This window comes from Lissotriton vulgaris, chromosome 2_1 (genome assembly GCF_964263255.1).
Source record: "Lissotriton vulgaris chromosome 2_1, aLisVul1.2, whole genome shotgun sequence".
Taxonomy (NCBI): Eukaryota; Metazoa; Chordata; class Amphibia; order Caudata; family Salamandridae; genus Lissotriton; species Lissotriton vulgaris.
The window spans coordinates 836800960-836817576 of NC_141687.1; the positions used below are offsets into that span (position 1 = coordinate 836800960).

Genomic DNA, 16617 nt, shown 5'->3' on the forward strand with positions numbered 1-16617 from the left:
AATTGCGAAGTTGCTGCATTTCTATCCTCCTTTCCTTCCCATACCTCTACTTCCTCACCCTGTTGTGCTTTGCTCCTATAGTTTGGTCTAGGTGCACGAGGCAACTGAATCTGTTTTACCTGTTGCTGTGTTTTCCGTGGTCCCTCATTCTGCGACTGCGGATTTAAATCCTTATTTGGCACATTATCATTCTGCACAGCCTTACACTCGTCCCTCCAGTGCCCTATCTTCCCGCACCCGTGACAAGGGAATTTCTTTAAGGCCTCTTCTCTGCTCATTTTTACTCTGGGCTTTCCTCTACCCCCAGGGTTCTGATTCTGAGTATTTGTCATTTTGCTTAACTGCTGTTCTTGGTGCTCTGCCAGTTTTACTTGTGCCCACATAACTTTTTCTTTTAATTCTTTTCGTTTATTTTCCAGCTCATGTTCACAATATTTGGCATACTTCAGGACTTCATCAATAGGTTTAGCTTGCCAACAGATTTTATTGTCTTTGATCCACTGGGAAATCTCAGGTCTTAATCCTAACACGAATCGATAAATGAAGTGGGTCATGTCCTTCATCTCAATGTTATCTAGGCCACTATACGTTTTGAACACTTGTAACTGTCGTTCATAATATGAATGCACAGTTTCATCTCGATTTTGGGTAGTTCTATCTATTCGGGCCCAATCTGTTTCTTTAGCAGGCATCTTTCCTTTCAGGTACAATATCACCTGGTCATACTTACTCATCACCTCCGCTGAAAGAGGTCCTGTCTTTGAGTCTCTGGCGTATTCTTCACTTGGCCAATCAACAGCAATTTTACATTCTGTCCACAAATCTACGGGAACTACAATGTCAAAGAACACATCTAGATCTTTCAGGAGGCATTTTTGAACTTTAACAAATCTCTCGACCTGTAGAATGTACCATTCTACAGGTTTCTCTCATAATTTTGGGAAATCATTTGTAAATGACACGATATCCTGTCTGGACCATGGAACATGTACATATCCTCCACCTGGCACTTCTCTCATAGGATACAATTTTTCTTCCTTGTCAGCTTCTTTTAGGACATATTCAGAAGTCACTTGTCTGGATCTACTGTCTTCCTTTTTCTTTGCCCACCTGGCTTTCCATTTTTCTAGGTCTCCCCATTTCTGTAACAGATTCAATAATTCTCTTATCTGAACCTTGTTCCCTGACACATTCATGTTTTCTAAGTCTTTGTCAGAAAATTCTGCTCTGTAGGGCTTTTGCAACACTTTAGATCTGCTGACGTCTATTCCCGTGCTAGCTGCTGTGTCCATTAGTTTCTCATGGAACACTCTGGTGTTTCTGGTAATACTTTTGCAAATGAATAGTAACTGTTCCTCACTAAGGGTGTTCAACCTGTCTAGTCCCACGTTCCCAGCCATCAGTTCTTCTAATCCTATTCTTAATTTGTAAATATCTAATGGTTTTGGCTGAGGATTTATCTTTTCTAATTCTCGGGTCCATCGATCTATTTCTTCCGGAGTCACTACCGTGGCACTTCGAGTACCTGGAGATTACTCTATCAGGACTTCTCTTGCACTAGTCTGAAGTTTCTTTCTCTGTGCACTGCCTTCTGGTTCCCTTATGGGCAAATCCATCAGGGAAATTACAGACTCTCATTCACTTGCCTGGTCATCAACTATTTAGGGCTCTTTTCTTGGTTGCACCACAGCTGGAGTAATAACTGGAGTCTTTGGGCTAGCCTGTTTATCCCCGTAAAGAGGAACAACTGGGCCAATAGTTACTGGTATTGTCAGAGCTTCAGGACTTGAATTTAACTGGGATATTTTCTGAATGAGTTCATTTCTCTGCTTAACTAGGGCTTCTCTTTCTCGTTCCTGTAAAACCTTGGTTTCATGTATTACTTGTGGAATTAAAGGAGGGTAAAGATTCGGGGCAGTTGGAATCGTCATACTTGGTCCCTCACCACAAGACGGCCTATAGTATGGAAAAGTCGGATCGGGAATGCTCGACCCCTCATTACCACTAGGCCTGTAACCTGGACCTGTTGTATCAGATGCACTCCCCCTTCTATTACTGGGAGGTCTAAAGAATGGATTTTTCGTACTCCAGGACCTAGACTCCTCATCATATGGCGGTGGATTTTTCATTAATAAATCCTCCAGGTATTCATCTTCTGAATCACCCACAGTCATTAAGTGTCGGGTTTTCTCTGTCCTTTTTCCTCCTACGGGTTCGTCTACAGTACGTAGTGGGAATAGTCCTTCTATCATCATGTTCTGTCTCCACTGCTTCATTTTTTTCTCTTTTGCTTCTCCATGCATTTTCGGGTACCATTTGATTATTCCCTTGTCAATTCTAGGTCTATCTCGCTCAAAGGCCTCAATCTCCCATTCTTCTAAAGCCTCATATTGGGTCAATCTTGGTCTGGGATGTAAATCATTCATTCGGGTTCTCAAATTAAACAAAATTCTACCATTAAAGGTACCGTCTAAAGCATGGGTACTCACAAACTTTCTCTCGGGGGCCAAATTTACAGTGTGGTTTGTGTCCGAGGGCCACACCGGTGGGGGCGGGGTCAGTGGGGAAGGGGCGGGGCTAGAGCAACAAACAAAACTGTGACCATAAAGTTGATCACGCCTTCGTCCACTGAGCCACCAGACCCGGCATAGACACACATCTCTCTCCCTCTCTCTCCCCCTCTCTCTCCCTCTCTCCCCCTCTCTCTCCCTCTCTCTCTCCCTCCCTCTCCCTTTCCCTCGCCCTCTCTCTGTCTCTGTCTCCCTCTGACTCTCTGTCTCCCTCTGACTCTCTCTCTCTCTCTCCATCTCTCCCTCTGTCTCACTCACTCTGACTCTCTCACTCCCTCTCTTCCTCTGTCTCACTCACTGTCTCTCTCCCTCTCCCTCCCTCTCCCGCTCTCTCCCTCTCACTCCCTCTCACTCTCTCCCCCTCTCCCTCTCCCTCTCCCTCTCCCTCTCCCTCTCCCTCTCCCTCTCTCTCTCTCTCCCTCTCTCTCTCCCTCTCTCTGTCTCTTTGTCTCCCTCTGTCTCTGTCTCACTCTGACTCTCTCTCTCTCCATCTCTCCCTCTGTCTTACTCACTCTGACTCTCTACCCCTCCCTCCCTCTGTTTCCCTCCCACTCTGTCTCCCTCCCTCTCTCTGTCTCCCTCACTCCCTGTCTCCCTCCTTCTGTCTCCCTCCCTCTCTGTCTCCCTCCCTCCCTCTGTCTCCCTCCTCTGTCTGCCTTCCTTTCCCTCCCTCCCTCCCTCCTACTTTAACGAAGGTAAGGTCCATCAGATTGGTTTCGACGTCTTCAGTGAATTTGGACATCCGAAGACAAATATGCAGATAGATACAAATGGATGTCCTCATAGTATGGGCAACGGAGTAGAGCTGTGTCCAGTCCAGATTTAATGATATGGCTGGAAGCATTCTGACAATCTGCATTGACCTCCTGAAATGCTCCTTCATGTTTGCGGGATGTGGGCAACATCAATTGGGTTATACCCCATAATAAAGCATGGGTACAACAGGCGAGAAGGCAGTTGGCCTTTAACGATTTCAGAGCTGTACTCCCTGCTGAGAAGGCTTTCTTGCTCCATGCTTCCAGTCTTTTAGACTCCCTATCTGCATGTACAGTAAATAAGGCACCACTCAATTGTGTACTGGAGAAAGAAGCTTAAATAACCAGGCTCTCTGGAGATGGGTGTGTGGAGAGAAAAAGTGAGTTGCTGCCTGGTACCGAACTGTACCTCTATGCCACAAGTCTATCCACCGCTGGCATAGATGATGGATTTTCCCAAGCTGTCACGACAGGTGCCATCAAAGCCTCATTGAAGGACAGCTAAGGTTCTGATGTGGCTGATGATGGCAAGAGAATCTCGTTAAGAAGATTGGACTTGGTCTCTGCTGAACAGAAATCCAAAGATCTCCACGGCATGTCTGCTTATTTTTGTAAAATATTAGGTCCAGGTGCTCAATTATTTTTAGGAGGCCACACCCACAGGCTCCACCCCCTCCCCCGGCTCCACACACTTCCACCACTGGCATAACCCAATTACTCTATTGACTCCACCCAAATTCTCAAATGGCGTTTCTGAAAGCCAGATGTAGTACCCGACCTGAATTTCTGCAAGGGAGCATTCCTTAAGTAAGATTTTGATAGGAGGTTCCTCCTGTCCCGGATAAAATTTTGAAAACAATGAATGCAAAAGTGCATGTAAAGCACTATTTTGGAATAAATTGGCTAAAACGACTAATGTAACTCCTGCAGGGCCACACAGTAGTTAGGTTTGACTTTACTAATTACAATGTATTTCTATCCAAACAAAGCCTTTTTAGTAAAATTAAGATAGTCAAAGACTGGGGAAAAACATAACTTTCTAACTTGTACCATGCTGGTTGCATGTAGCGCTTTGATGGCAGTTCATAATTCACTGTGCTTGGTTATAACTTATGAAATGCACCGTAATAAAATGATCTATGTGACAAAGTAGCATCCCACAGAGCAGTGTTAGGGTCTGTTGATAAACTCTACCATGAACCTTATGCTTGCTAGGAGTGTCCTCCAGACCCAGGTGTGAATGGCTGTTTGGATTTTCTGAAGTCACTCATCACAAACAGTCTCATGAGCAATTTCCCTACAGGTAAGGTTCATTCTCAGGTGTGTTATATAAATTTTGCAAGATGCAAAGAATGTGTACAAAGCATATTACAAAACAGTATTTCAAGAGCAATGCCCTGAAGAGTTAGATCAGAATTCAGCACTATTGCGAATCCACTGGTGTTGAGGACACACAATTTAGATGCCTGCCTCACTGCAAGGGGCGTAATTGTGCTGACACACCAAGTATATCAAGGTGTTGTTAAAATAAAGAATACTTTAATAGAGAATGTTTGGTTTCCTTGCAAGGAGCGGATTGGGGGTTAAGGCCATGTGGAGCTGCTGGCTTTGCCAGTTAACTAATGTTGTGGATTAACCAGCCCCAGCTGACCGATAAACCATGTAATATAACAGCTGCCAAGGTTTCAGATTGCAATGTCTGACATTTTCATAATGTCAGTGCAATTATGAGTAACATTTCAATGACTATGAGTGACACTTTCTCGTGAGCAAAATCAAGCAATGACGACGTAGGAAACATAGATCAGAAATTACACCCATTTAAGCAAAGAGATGGTCTTTCGAACCTTGTGCTCAAACACACGTAGTTAAGGTAATCTGACCGCATTATAACAAAAATAAGCCCATGTCCAACTTGAAGGGGGAAAAGGGATGAGGCAGATGAGAAATCACAAGGACCAAGGCACTGTGATCCTCAATGTAGAAATTCACGTGAGTGGGCAGGATTTCTTTACATAGGAAGGACTCCTACGACAGAAGATGTAAACAAGAAATGCTGAATCGGTAGTAGGCAACATCATACATAAGACAATAGTTATTTTAAGCTTTAGGTACATGACTGTAACAACCATTTAATACGAGTACTACATGGCTTCATAGGTCATTGAGCATAGTATTCTCCAGTAACGTTATGCACATTTCATGACATCTATTTAAAGTCAACAAAAAGTAACTATCACCAGAAGCCAGTATTTTTTAGACTCATTTTACACACACACACCAAGTTTCCTGCTAGCATTGCTCAAAGGGGCTCCTCCGTATAAAACTGTCAACCCGTGCTCAGGCGAAATGCCTTTCCAGGGCAGGCATATTGGAAGTCATGCAGCAGATCGTATCATTGCTACAAGCCACAATGAGCACCGAAAAGCTCCGGCGCAAATTAAGCCCATGTAGCACTATTCCCTCCCTCGCTTTCCCTCCCTCCCTATGTCTCCCTCATTTTTTTTTTAAAAGGCTGTCTGCAACTCGAGCTCGACTCTGAGACTCTGCTGCCTGTGGGGGCCGGGCGATTTCCGCCGTAGTCAGAGTGGGGCTGCAGGGGCGCTGAGAGGTGAAAATAGCCTCATTAACATGCTAATGGTCTGACCATTAGCATGTTAATGAGGCTATTGTCACCTCTCAGCGCCCCTGCAGCCCCACTCTGACTACGGCGGAAATCGCCCGGCCCCCACAGGCAGCAGAGTCTCAGAGTCGAGCTCGAGTTGCAGACAGCCTTTTAAAAAAAAAAAAAAATCGGGTACGATGTCTGCAAGGTCCGCGGGCCGCCAGGGAAGGCTTGCCGGGCCGCCAGCGGCCCGCGGGCCGTACAATGAGTACCCCTGGTCTAAAGGAAATGCTAAAACTCCGTCGTCTTTGGTATATTCCACCCAATTTTCTAACCACACACAGGTATGATACCCTCGGTCAAATAACATAAATGATGCGGGAGTATTAGGTGGTGGAATGATTATACCCTCTCTAGTTTTGATGGGTTTATCCTGCTTGAAGTAATTTTTAACTTTGTCTACGAGAGTCATTTTTCTTTTGCTTCCGTACATATTATAAGGTCTGCCTCTTAACATCTGATCTTTACCAAAACCTAAGTATTTCGGATCAGGTAAAAAATTCTGGATACCACATATACTTCGTAAAACCTAGTTTGTGCGTGAATTACGTACTCCTGTTTACTAATTTTCTTCCAATACTAGCGCGTCTTGTAAATTTCAACAACCAAACAACACTGTGGTTGCAAATATTTTCGACCAATGGGAGCGCGGCCTTTCCGTGAGACGCGTTCTCACACTCCGGCGCTCACCCCTCCTTTACAATACCAGCTCTGTTACACACCTGCTGTTTCGACCAATACCAGCGCGGCACAGAGTGACGTCAGCGCAGCTCCGCGACTGACTCCCTCCTTCACAAGGTAACGGAAACTCAATTTCTTTTCTTAAAGTGCAAGTGCTCTATTTAATTTACAACATATAACATTCGCCATTGTACTAGAGTGTCTAGAAAGGAAAGATTTGTTTCACTGCAAGTAAACCTCTTCTGTCTACTTTTCATATACTGCGGATAGACGCTTCTGCCTCCCCTTCACACAAGCATTAGAGAACCTGCTACTTCTTTGACTCATCCACTCTTTTCGGGATATATACTAAGTCTAAAGTTTCACTAGCGAACTCTTTTGCTATCACTCAAACACCGACGAACCTACTACTCCTTCTCGTGTGACCCTTACTAGGTTATATCACAACTGAAGTTTCATTAGCGAATTTGTTGCTATCATTTATTCAACTATTCATACAGAAAACCCTAATTAGCGCTTCCAGTTCTGCCAAACCATGCACTAATTTTCCTCACCGTAAGTGACCTCTCTGCAAAGTGGATTCTCCTCACCACCCGCTATTCAGCGCCCGGGGATTCCAGACAACATATAACAATCACTAACGAGTTGTTAATACATAAATCAATATAGCAGCATTTCATCAAAATTATTTAAAAAACATTTCATAACATTTCAAAGCAATTTTATATTCGATCGATCAATACTTTTAGCAGCAAAAATTTTAGCAGCAATTTTATTTCATATAGTTATCAACAATAACCTATCTACCTGTTTTAACTAATCCCTAACCATCATTCTGCTACCAGAAAATTACTGATAGAGCGCGCAGGTCACCCGACTAACTTTTATTACCAAATAGTGCACACTTGGGCCCATAAGAATATTTTTCATTACACATTAATCAGGTAACCTACACACTTTTATCAGTAGTTCAGTTTTCCTTCTTTTCTATCTTCGTGTACCTGACTTACCAATCCTCGTCACAGGTACCTAAGATCACAATGGATCAGGGAGCTAGCTGTGGGACAAATAGACAACACAAATACCATATTCACATTGGAAAATGTTTATCTCTTTTATAATAACCACAAACTCGGGAAGTTTTGAAAACCATTATCTAATCATCTTCATCATCAAATGCCATGAGCATGAAATTTACACAGATCAAACTATCTATAACTAGAATTAGAAATATTGTATAGCTATGAATGAGCTTAAGAATCATTTAGAAACCGAAAAATAAGGAACACGCTATTTTGATTAATAGACTTTCACAATTTCACTAAAGGCGGGTAAAGAAAGGGAACATACTAATCAAGTAGACTTTCGAAATTCACTAACGATTCAGAGGAACCTGAAACTTATGCAATTTGATTTATCAGGATGTGCTTATTCTCTATAGGGAGGGTAAGAATGGAACAAACTATATAGGCAAACGATTCAGCATTTGACTAAAGGTAGGAAGAGAAGTGGAACATGCTAATAGACAATAATTCATGAAATTCTCATTTATAGAAAGACGGGGAGAAAAGGAACGTAGGCAATTATGCTTTATTCGAGACGTTAGAAAGGAAGTTTAGATAAAGGAACACCCACACTCAGTTATACTTACCTAGGATAGGTTGAAGGCTAACCCTGGCCACGGGTCAGGTGGAAAAGGCGGGAAAGGACCCTCAAGGACTTAGGTTGCCATTAGGCGAGCAGGTACGGCTCATGGATAGTCAGGACAGGATAACCCCAGGATTTGGATCAGGACCGGGCTCACCAAAGGGTGCGACCAACACCTGCAGCTTTGGTTGCAACACCTGCGCTACTCCCTCTCTGCAAGGAATCTGCCAATAACCCTTATTGGGTTCTCGAATTTCCCAGCAAAGTGCTTCACCAGCACTTAAGGTTCCCAAAACCCCGACTGGGTTTGTGGAAAATACGGACAGAGTGCTCCGCAGCTCTCTGTATCAATCACCTATAGAGTTTGTTGGGTCAGTGACAGGTCAGCTATTCGGACAAGTCGGACAAATACCTAGGCTAGTTATACTGTTTTCGGGTCAGTGTACCACCCCCCAATGTTGCAAGTGAAAGGATCCCCAACTTCTGATTGGCCAAAGGAGGAGGTTAGATCATCACACCACCTAAATTTTAGACTTTCTCAGGCTTAATATTCAATTTTCGCACCCACCCCTTACATTCTAGTTCCCATGGCATAAGATTTACAGAGTACAATAGGTTACACAGCAGTGAAATACAATTGTTGCAATTGCAGGTACAGTTCAGCTTCGTCCCGCTAGGTTGGAGTTCAGGTTCCCAGGAGCATCTTGGCTGTGTCTGCCAGCTGGCTGGGTTCCACTGCTGCATGGCTTTCTTTTCCCCATCACGTGACTGGTACCATACGGGCTTCAAAGATTGAGTATCATGCGCCTCCTAGGCCCAAAGAATACGATACATGAAAAGCAAGCGAAAACATTTTAGAAACACAGAAAAAATGAATACACTGTATACCATGATTGGCTATACTACACCCCTCTCTTTACAATAACTATAGCATTAGGGTAAGTGCAGAACAAATGGCTTTGCAAAAGCGGCAATGCAAGCTCTGAGCATATGAGAAAAAAGCGGCTATTTTAGCTGTATTGCGCATGAGCAACAAATTCCCACCAGAACTGCGAGTGCGTCACATCACATGGGTATGACCGACGCATGCGCAGACTAAATTCCCGCAAAGCAAAAACCATTTTAAAGGCAAGCGTATTACGTTTTAGAAAACACATAGGCAAGCGTCACAGGGACACCCCTGGTAAAATGTGCAATATTAGTAAAACACAACGGATTGATTACAAAGTTAAGGTTATTTGAGGTTCTTGAATACATGCAAGTCGCTTAATGTGCGAATACTTGCTCCATCACAGGTATGTCATGCCACAAGATGACAGGGTTTAAACTGTCCTGCACGTGTCTCAGACCTGCATGAAGTCTGCCTTTGGTATCTCGCCACCAAACACAGTTCTAAGTTCTGTGACACGTGCTCCATGATGCATCTGAAGGCCATCGGGGACCGGGACCCCAAATTCTACTTTGCTGAACATAAGCAAAGGTCGGTCCCCTGCAAGTTCAAGGTCATATTGGTTCACATCCTGATGGAAAGTCAAGGACAAAGTCGTAACTTCAAGAGAAAGTACGGGTGAATTTATCTTCCTCCCTGATTCTCATGCCTCAGGAAGAGGTCTCAAAGTTGGTGCTCCAATGAACTGACTCCGGTTTAGTGCCCTGGGCCATCCCATGTTACAGTGAACAAAAAGGCCATGCGGCCACTCTTGAACATGGTTTTGAATTTGTCTTGTGCACCTTCTGACCTTCAGTCGTGCTTCTGCAGGCGGGTCCTTTCTTGGACCAGACTGATCGTGTTTGAACTCTGCTCTTTTTGGCGCAGGGCTATGCTTTGATCCCATTGTCGAATTCCCACTGGTAACTCCCATGTTGACACTGGCCACAACTCCAGAGACACTGGTTCTTATCTCTCCAATTGCGTATCCATAGCTGGCTTTCGCTGGGCACCATTTGTGGGAATAAATTCAAATTTCTATGAATTGGAAAAAAAAAAAAAATTCTCTTTGCTTTCTAAGATAAATTCTGGAATTCCTGAAACATTGGCTCCTTTTTTTTTTAACGTATGGTACCTAATTTTTTCTTTCTTTTTTTCTTAGCCTTCCAGGCTCTATATGCTTTAATATATTTTGTAAACACTCCAGAGCATATATCACTCTCCGGTACTCTTGTCTATTTTTCGTTTTTTTTATTTGCATGACAGGTGAACACCCTGCACTGTTATCACCTTCTCCGTCCCACTTTGTATCCCTAAATACCTCCGTTTACTGTATTTTACTATCCATTTGCGCCCCACCTACTCCCCACTGCACCCCAAGTATTCTCTCTTCTTTCCCCCGCTCGTTGCTCCCTCTCCTTGCTGCTCTTGCATGGGGCTCGTTTGTAGTTACAGGAACGGCTTTGCATTATTGATGAGGCATAATGGTATTTATACGAACTGCTGATCTGCAGCTCTGTTGCTGTGTTCCACTGTGTGCGGAAGGCAGGGTGCAGTGCTGTTTTGGCCATTCATTGGTAGTTAGACTCCTGATGAACGGCTTTCAGAAAATAGCTCATATAATGGCTGCATTGCTGATCCAGGGTAATAAGCAATTTAAACCTCAATGTCTGTCATATCTGATGCTCAGTAAAGCTCTTTTTCATCAGTCCCTTGATAATAGCTTCCCTTTTTATCACAGCCTTTTTCTGTATGTTTGAACACCTGATAGGCATCTAGGTGATTCGAGCCATCTAAGCTGAAAGACACCAAGAACAAGTGACTCTTCAACATTTCTCAAAATGCTGGAAGCATTTGTTATGCTCGGGAATGATGAGGCATGATGTTACAAATGTAACTTCGAAATGTTTACCTATTCTGCAAGACCCGAAAAATATAGGAAGATTTCGATTGAATGACTGCAGAGGCACTGTGAAGGTAGTCTGGGACTCTTTATAGGGCGTTGTTATGTAAAAATTCCTCTTTAAAGGGTGCTTTTTGAAATGGGAATGAGTGGGGTTTCCTAAGTGTTACTCTGACAGATTCCTAGGACTTCAGAATATTGTAGCTATGTTCTGCGTTGCCTGTAAGCTCTCTGATGTTTAAGAAGGCGCTAAATATATATATATAGCGACTTCTTAAACATCAGAGAGCTTATATATATATAATTATATATATATATAATATATATTTCGACTCCTCCGCACTCCGGAATACACTGCCGCCTTACAAACCAGCAGGTGTATCGTCGTTCAAAAGACCTCCATAGTTAGGTCTTTAACATTTCTCCTCTCCCAAGTAGCGGAACACCACAAGTTGACGAGACTATGTGTTGGCCAAATTGATTTATTGCCAGTCAGCCCTTCGAGCCTAGAGGATGAAGCTGTGCTGCACAGTGGCAAAACAGGCATTTATGCACTGTCAAATCTTCTAGATTCACTAGTTGTTCATAATTCCTCCATCCAGTGGTTGAGTCCGGAAGTGTTAGGGTACAAAACTGTTTCTACTCTTGTTCGGTATTGACATAGGCAGAGCCTGGGTATGACGGTGTCCGTAAGCTCACAGTGCCCCATTATGTGACCACAAATGTAGACTATTTTTATTTACATTTGGGTTCAGATGTATATCGAGAAGCTCCAGAGGAAGTTACTGAATGTTTTTCAAGAGAACTCAGTTAAATTCTCAAACCCTTTGAGGAATATCAGTTCACAGTGAATTGGGAAAAAGTCTGCCTTAACTTCAGAAATGAGAAACACTTTCTTGGGGGTTCACCAGTTGTCTCAGTCTTTGACTGTGAGACCAGTGATTAAACTGTTCAGTATGAAGCCATCTCGCTTTCTCCTTATTCCCACCACAAGATTACCTGAGTCCTGTTCGCAAGCAACGGGAAAATGGGAGGATCAATTAGTTATTACAGCAAGATCAAACAGGAGAATAAATGGTGACACATAGGGAATATGTTAAATGGGAAGACTTTAACTATTTCATTATCCCTACATCCTCAAAGCAACCGACGTTTCACATATGTGCAGTTGAGCACACATGAGATAGCTGCCCAGGAGGTGCTCCAGCACATGCGTTACTTGGTATTGAAAACATTTTTCCAGCCCTAAATGTATTCCAGAGCCACGTCCAAAGGAGAAAGTACAACACAACTGCTATCTTTTACTTGAACAAGCAGGTGGTGGGGGAGGGGCAGGGGACGCAACCTCTTACTCTCTCTCTCTACAACACTTTAGGCATTACCAAAGGTAAGTACTTGTTCTTTGAGTGATTTGTGTGGTTTTTTTTTTTTTTTTTTAGATGAACATGGGCCGATAATCCCCCCCGGAGTCAGATGGGGCATAATAACCCTTCCACATAGGGCATCTCAGCGCCCAATGTGGTGAAACATTACTTGGCAGCTTAAGTCCATTTTGCTACTTACTGGTACCTATTCAAACAATCTGTCACATCTAGTAATAGAAATAGACTAAATTGAAGTGAGCATATTACACACAGGTTGGTTGCTGGAGATTCCCTACCGCACAAGCATTCCAGTCCGTTGGACCACCACTGCTTTGAAAGAGATGATCAGGAAAGCGGCGGGTATGTGCAGATATACTCTCCAGCCATCCCAGTGCTCCACCTCACCATGGAAAGGGTAGTAGTGAATGCAGTACGGATTAAAGGCATGACATTATTAGGCTCTTTGTATATATAAGGAACATTTCTCACTCTGAATCACTTCCGCCAACAACACAACAGCACTTACCATTTTCACATATTGCAGACCGAAACAGACTGCACAATTTATTTTTCAGTCATTTTTTTTAGAAGAGCTCCTGGAGTTTGCACCAATTACGCAACTGATCTCTGCTCCTGACTCTGGGAAATGTGTGTCCAAATGATACATTGCATTCCACACTTCCTGTTCGGCCACCACACAACCTGCACATAGATATTGTGAACGAGATTTAGAGTTGGAGATAAATGATGATACATTACAACACTATTGTATAAAGCAGATTTGTACAATATTGATGAACTGTAACCATACATTTTTTCATTTAAAATTGATAATCCACTTGTATTACACTCTGGTACAAGTGTATAGTTTTGATTAAACAATAGCCCCCATGTGCCAAAAGTGCTTGCTCTTGAACGCAGATTTAATTCGTTTGGCGTTTTGCTGCCTGCTAATTAATGCATTTTAGCTGGAAGTTAAAGATATTGTATCCGAGGTTCTTGGTGTGCCTGTAGACATCTCACCATTGACTCTTACTGAGTTATGTTTCAAATGTCCGAGCCTGTTCACCACTTAGTCACACTTCGCTTGTTGCTGGTCAGGAGACGGAAAGTGATGACGTGGATGAAGGAACCCTTTCAGAAGAAACCGGACTGACTCAAGGAAGCATTTCTTTGGAATGAAAATTCAGAACTGCACACTACACTACAATACAACCAGCCACTACGAGACCAAAGGATATATGGATACCCTTGCAAAATTACTTATTGACTACAAGCTCGGGTTTAATTGTGACCAGTGACTTTTGCTAATTGTGCATGTGCCTGAGGATGGAATGCATAAGACTTGTACGTTACCCTGTATAGTGATGATTTGATAAAGGGAATCAGCATTGGTAGATGTTTTATCCCACTGTAAGTCTATGTGCATTCCAGGATGGATATGTGGGAGACCGTGCGGTGAGCAATGTCTTAAAAGATGGAATATGTGCTGGCTTACTTCACATTGGAAAATCAAATGACTGATTGATTGTTGTATTATTTTGACTGTGCATGTTCTTCAAGCTAATGTTAAAAAATAAAATAAAAAATCAGACAATAATAATAAAATAAAATAATTGCCAAGATTACGCTGCCAGGTGCCCACTACTATTACATTCTCTCTCGGGATCTACTCGCTTATGCTTTTCTCCCTCTCCCTTCTCCATACAAAATTAATCCAAAGCATCTATGCATGTCTTTGTAGACACAGACAGACACTTTTTCTTATGGGGTAAAAAAAAAATCTAAGGTGTAGTCTGGGTCTTTCACCATTGTGAGTTTTAGATAATGTGGCCATACGTTGTCCAGTTGACACTTTTAACCTAAACAAATGCTCCTCTCCTTTGTTCTTTGAGGTTTTTACTGACTTTTATTACGTCAAAAAAGTATAGATCGCCTACAGAAGCCTGCATTAAGGAAGGTGCTACTGTTTGCCTGAATTAGCAATAAAGGTTTAATGGAGTTCTAGCACAGTTGATCAATACAAAATTCACCTTCAAGAACCTAAGATGGCAACCACAAGCACCAGCATCAGAGTGTCTATGGAAAAAGACCAGAAAAAGCAAAAAAGAATGAAAATTGTGTGTACGCTGCGGGGCAAGTGATCTAGAACATTCGACTGCCAGAATAGCCTGGTGGATCATGAAACCTATTTTACGAGAATACAAATACCAAAAAGGCAAGATCAAAATATGACAAGCAGAACTATTATTGCAGTGGAGCTCATGGGGTCCCACTAGCAATGCAGAGAGAACAACCCCCCTAAAATATGGCAAAGCTACTGACTAGTTACAAGTGCACACTCAAACTAATATTTGCATAAGGACTGAAGAATATCAGTACCAGAAAAGAGTGATCACAAAATTGCTACTGTAACTGTCGATCATTGAGCTTGTACTAGAATACCGAATGGTCTGTGCAGTCACACTAGCAAAGACAAGAAAATGGTGATAAAACATCGATCCTCCATGAATGGTGAATCAAAACTGTAGTCTAGTTGCAGATGTATCCTCAACCTCTCAAGCACATAAGGAACTTATGAATAGAGTTTGGCCTGCAAGCGGTTGCACCAGCAAAGAAGAGGAAACTGTGATACAACACCAGACCTCCCTAGAAGACAAGAGAAAACAGCACAAGTCATTTATAAACCTACTTTCAAACTAACAATTGCATAAGGCGCAATGTGAATTGACTAAAATTCTCATGTATGAGTTGGCCCCTTATGTCTTCGCAGCTTGCTAAATCGGTAGAGATAAGTAAGACCTGAATGGTTTACACAAGCCCACACCAAATCCAAAATTATAATCTAAAAAGTGGAAACCCTGTGTGTGAAATCATAATAGCCTGTGCGAGGAATAGAGGGATGATCAGGTAGCACGCTCGTCGAATAGGAAGGCTGTACTGAAGCATCCAAAGGTTCAGTAGCGAGAGTTCACTCTTACTCTCACCACACCTCTTTGCATAATTATAAAACATTGTAACAGATGCAGACTTAAGCTGCTATTCAACTATCAGCTACTTAAACATAGTACATGACAAAACAATATTCTAGCTGGATCAAAAGTGCTCAAGGTCATAAATGTGCTCTATCAACACTGGCTTTGATGCACATACTCAACTGATATGCAAGGTCACGTGTAGCAATTTTGCTACTCCCATGATTGTAATAGACAAGGATCCAAAGGAAAAGCAACCCCAGGCAGGACATAAAAGAACCAAACTTGACTCCCCTCCCACGTATTTTCCTATGAAGGAAAACTCGCAACCCTGTACATGTCTAGAATTAGTAAAGAAAAACTTGCAGTAATGCATGAAACTATGCGCAGAGCACTAAAACAAATACAGACAGGATGCAAGAAGAACTTTCTGGGGTTTTAAAATAGTTTAAAGAAATTGCCACACGTGTAACTGAAGCTAAAAGCAGAATAAGCAGATACAGAAGAGAAAATGAGAAAAGAGTGGGGTGTAATACAAAGGTAGAGAAAGAGAGATCTTTGATTTGTAAAACCACAATGTGATAGGAAATCTATGGATTTTTGGCCTATGATGAGGCATCTAGGACAGAGGTAAAAATTGTGGAATTTTTAGGCTCCTGGATCTCTTGCACTCTGCGCCTAGTACAAAAGACCTTAATATAGAACGAGTTCTCAGAAAACCCACAAAATATTTAAAAACAAGGAAAAACAAATGTCTGATACTTCAATTTCTAACCCATCAATTTGCAGAAGAGATTCTGCTACACATGGGGAAAGTACAACACGTTTCATGAGAAGGAGCAATGAACAGCTTTTCACAAGATTGTGTAAAACTAGTGCACATCAGGAAGGATTTATAAACAAATAAGCAGATGGTTAGTCATAATGTAGGTTTCCCGTAACAGTCTGCAGAGCGAATTTGGAAAGGTTGATAACAGCCTAAAGAGCTACTGTAGTGCATTTTTGGTCCTGCCCTGGTCTACGACTGAAGGTAAAATATCAACAGTGCACTTCGTGATCTTGACTGTTTGTAAATCCTAGGTTGAAGTCCCCCTAGCAGGGTAATTTTTTTAATATAAATTAAATGGTA

The 16617-nt window shown here is 42.4% G+C and overlaps 1 protein-coding gene across 4 annotated transcripts in view; it reads left to right on the forward strand.

The window, feature by feature from the left end:
• Positions 1-16617, forward strand: part of HDAC4 (histone deacetylase 4) — a 1308595-nt gene that overhangs the window by 862484 nt on the left and 429494 nt on the right. The window lies entirely within an intron of this gene.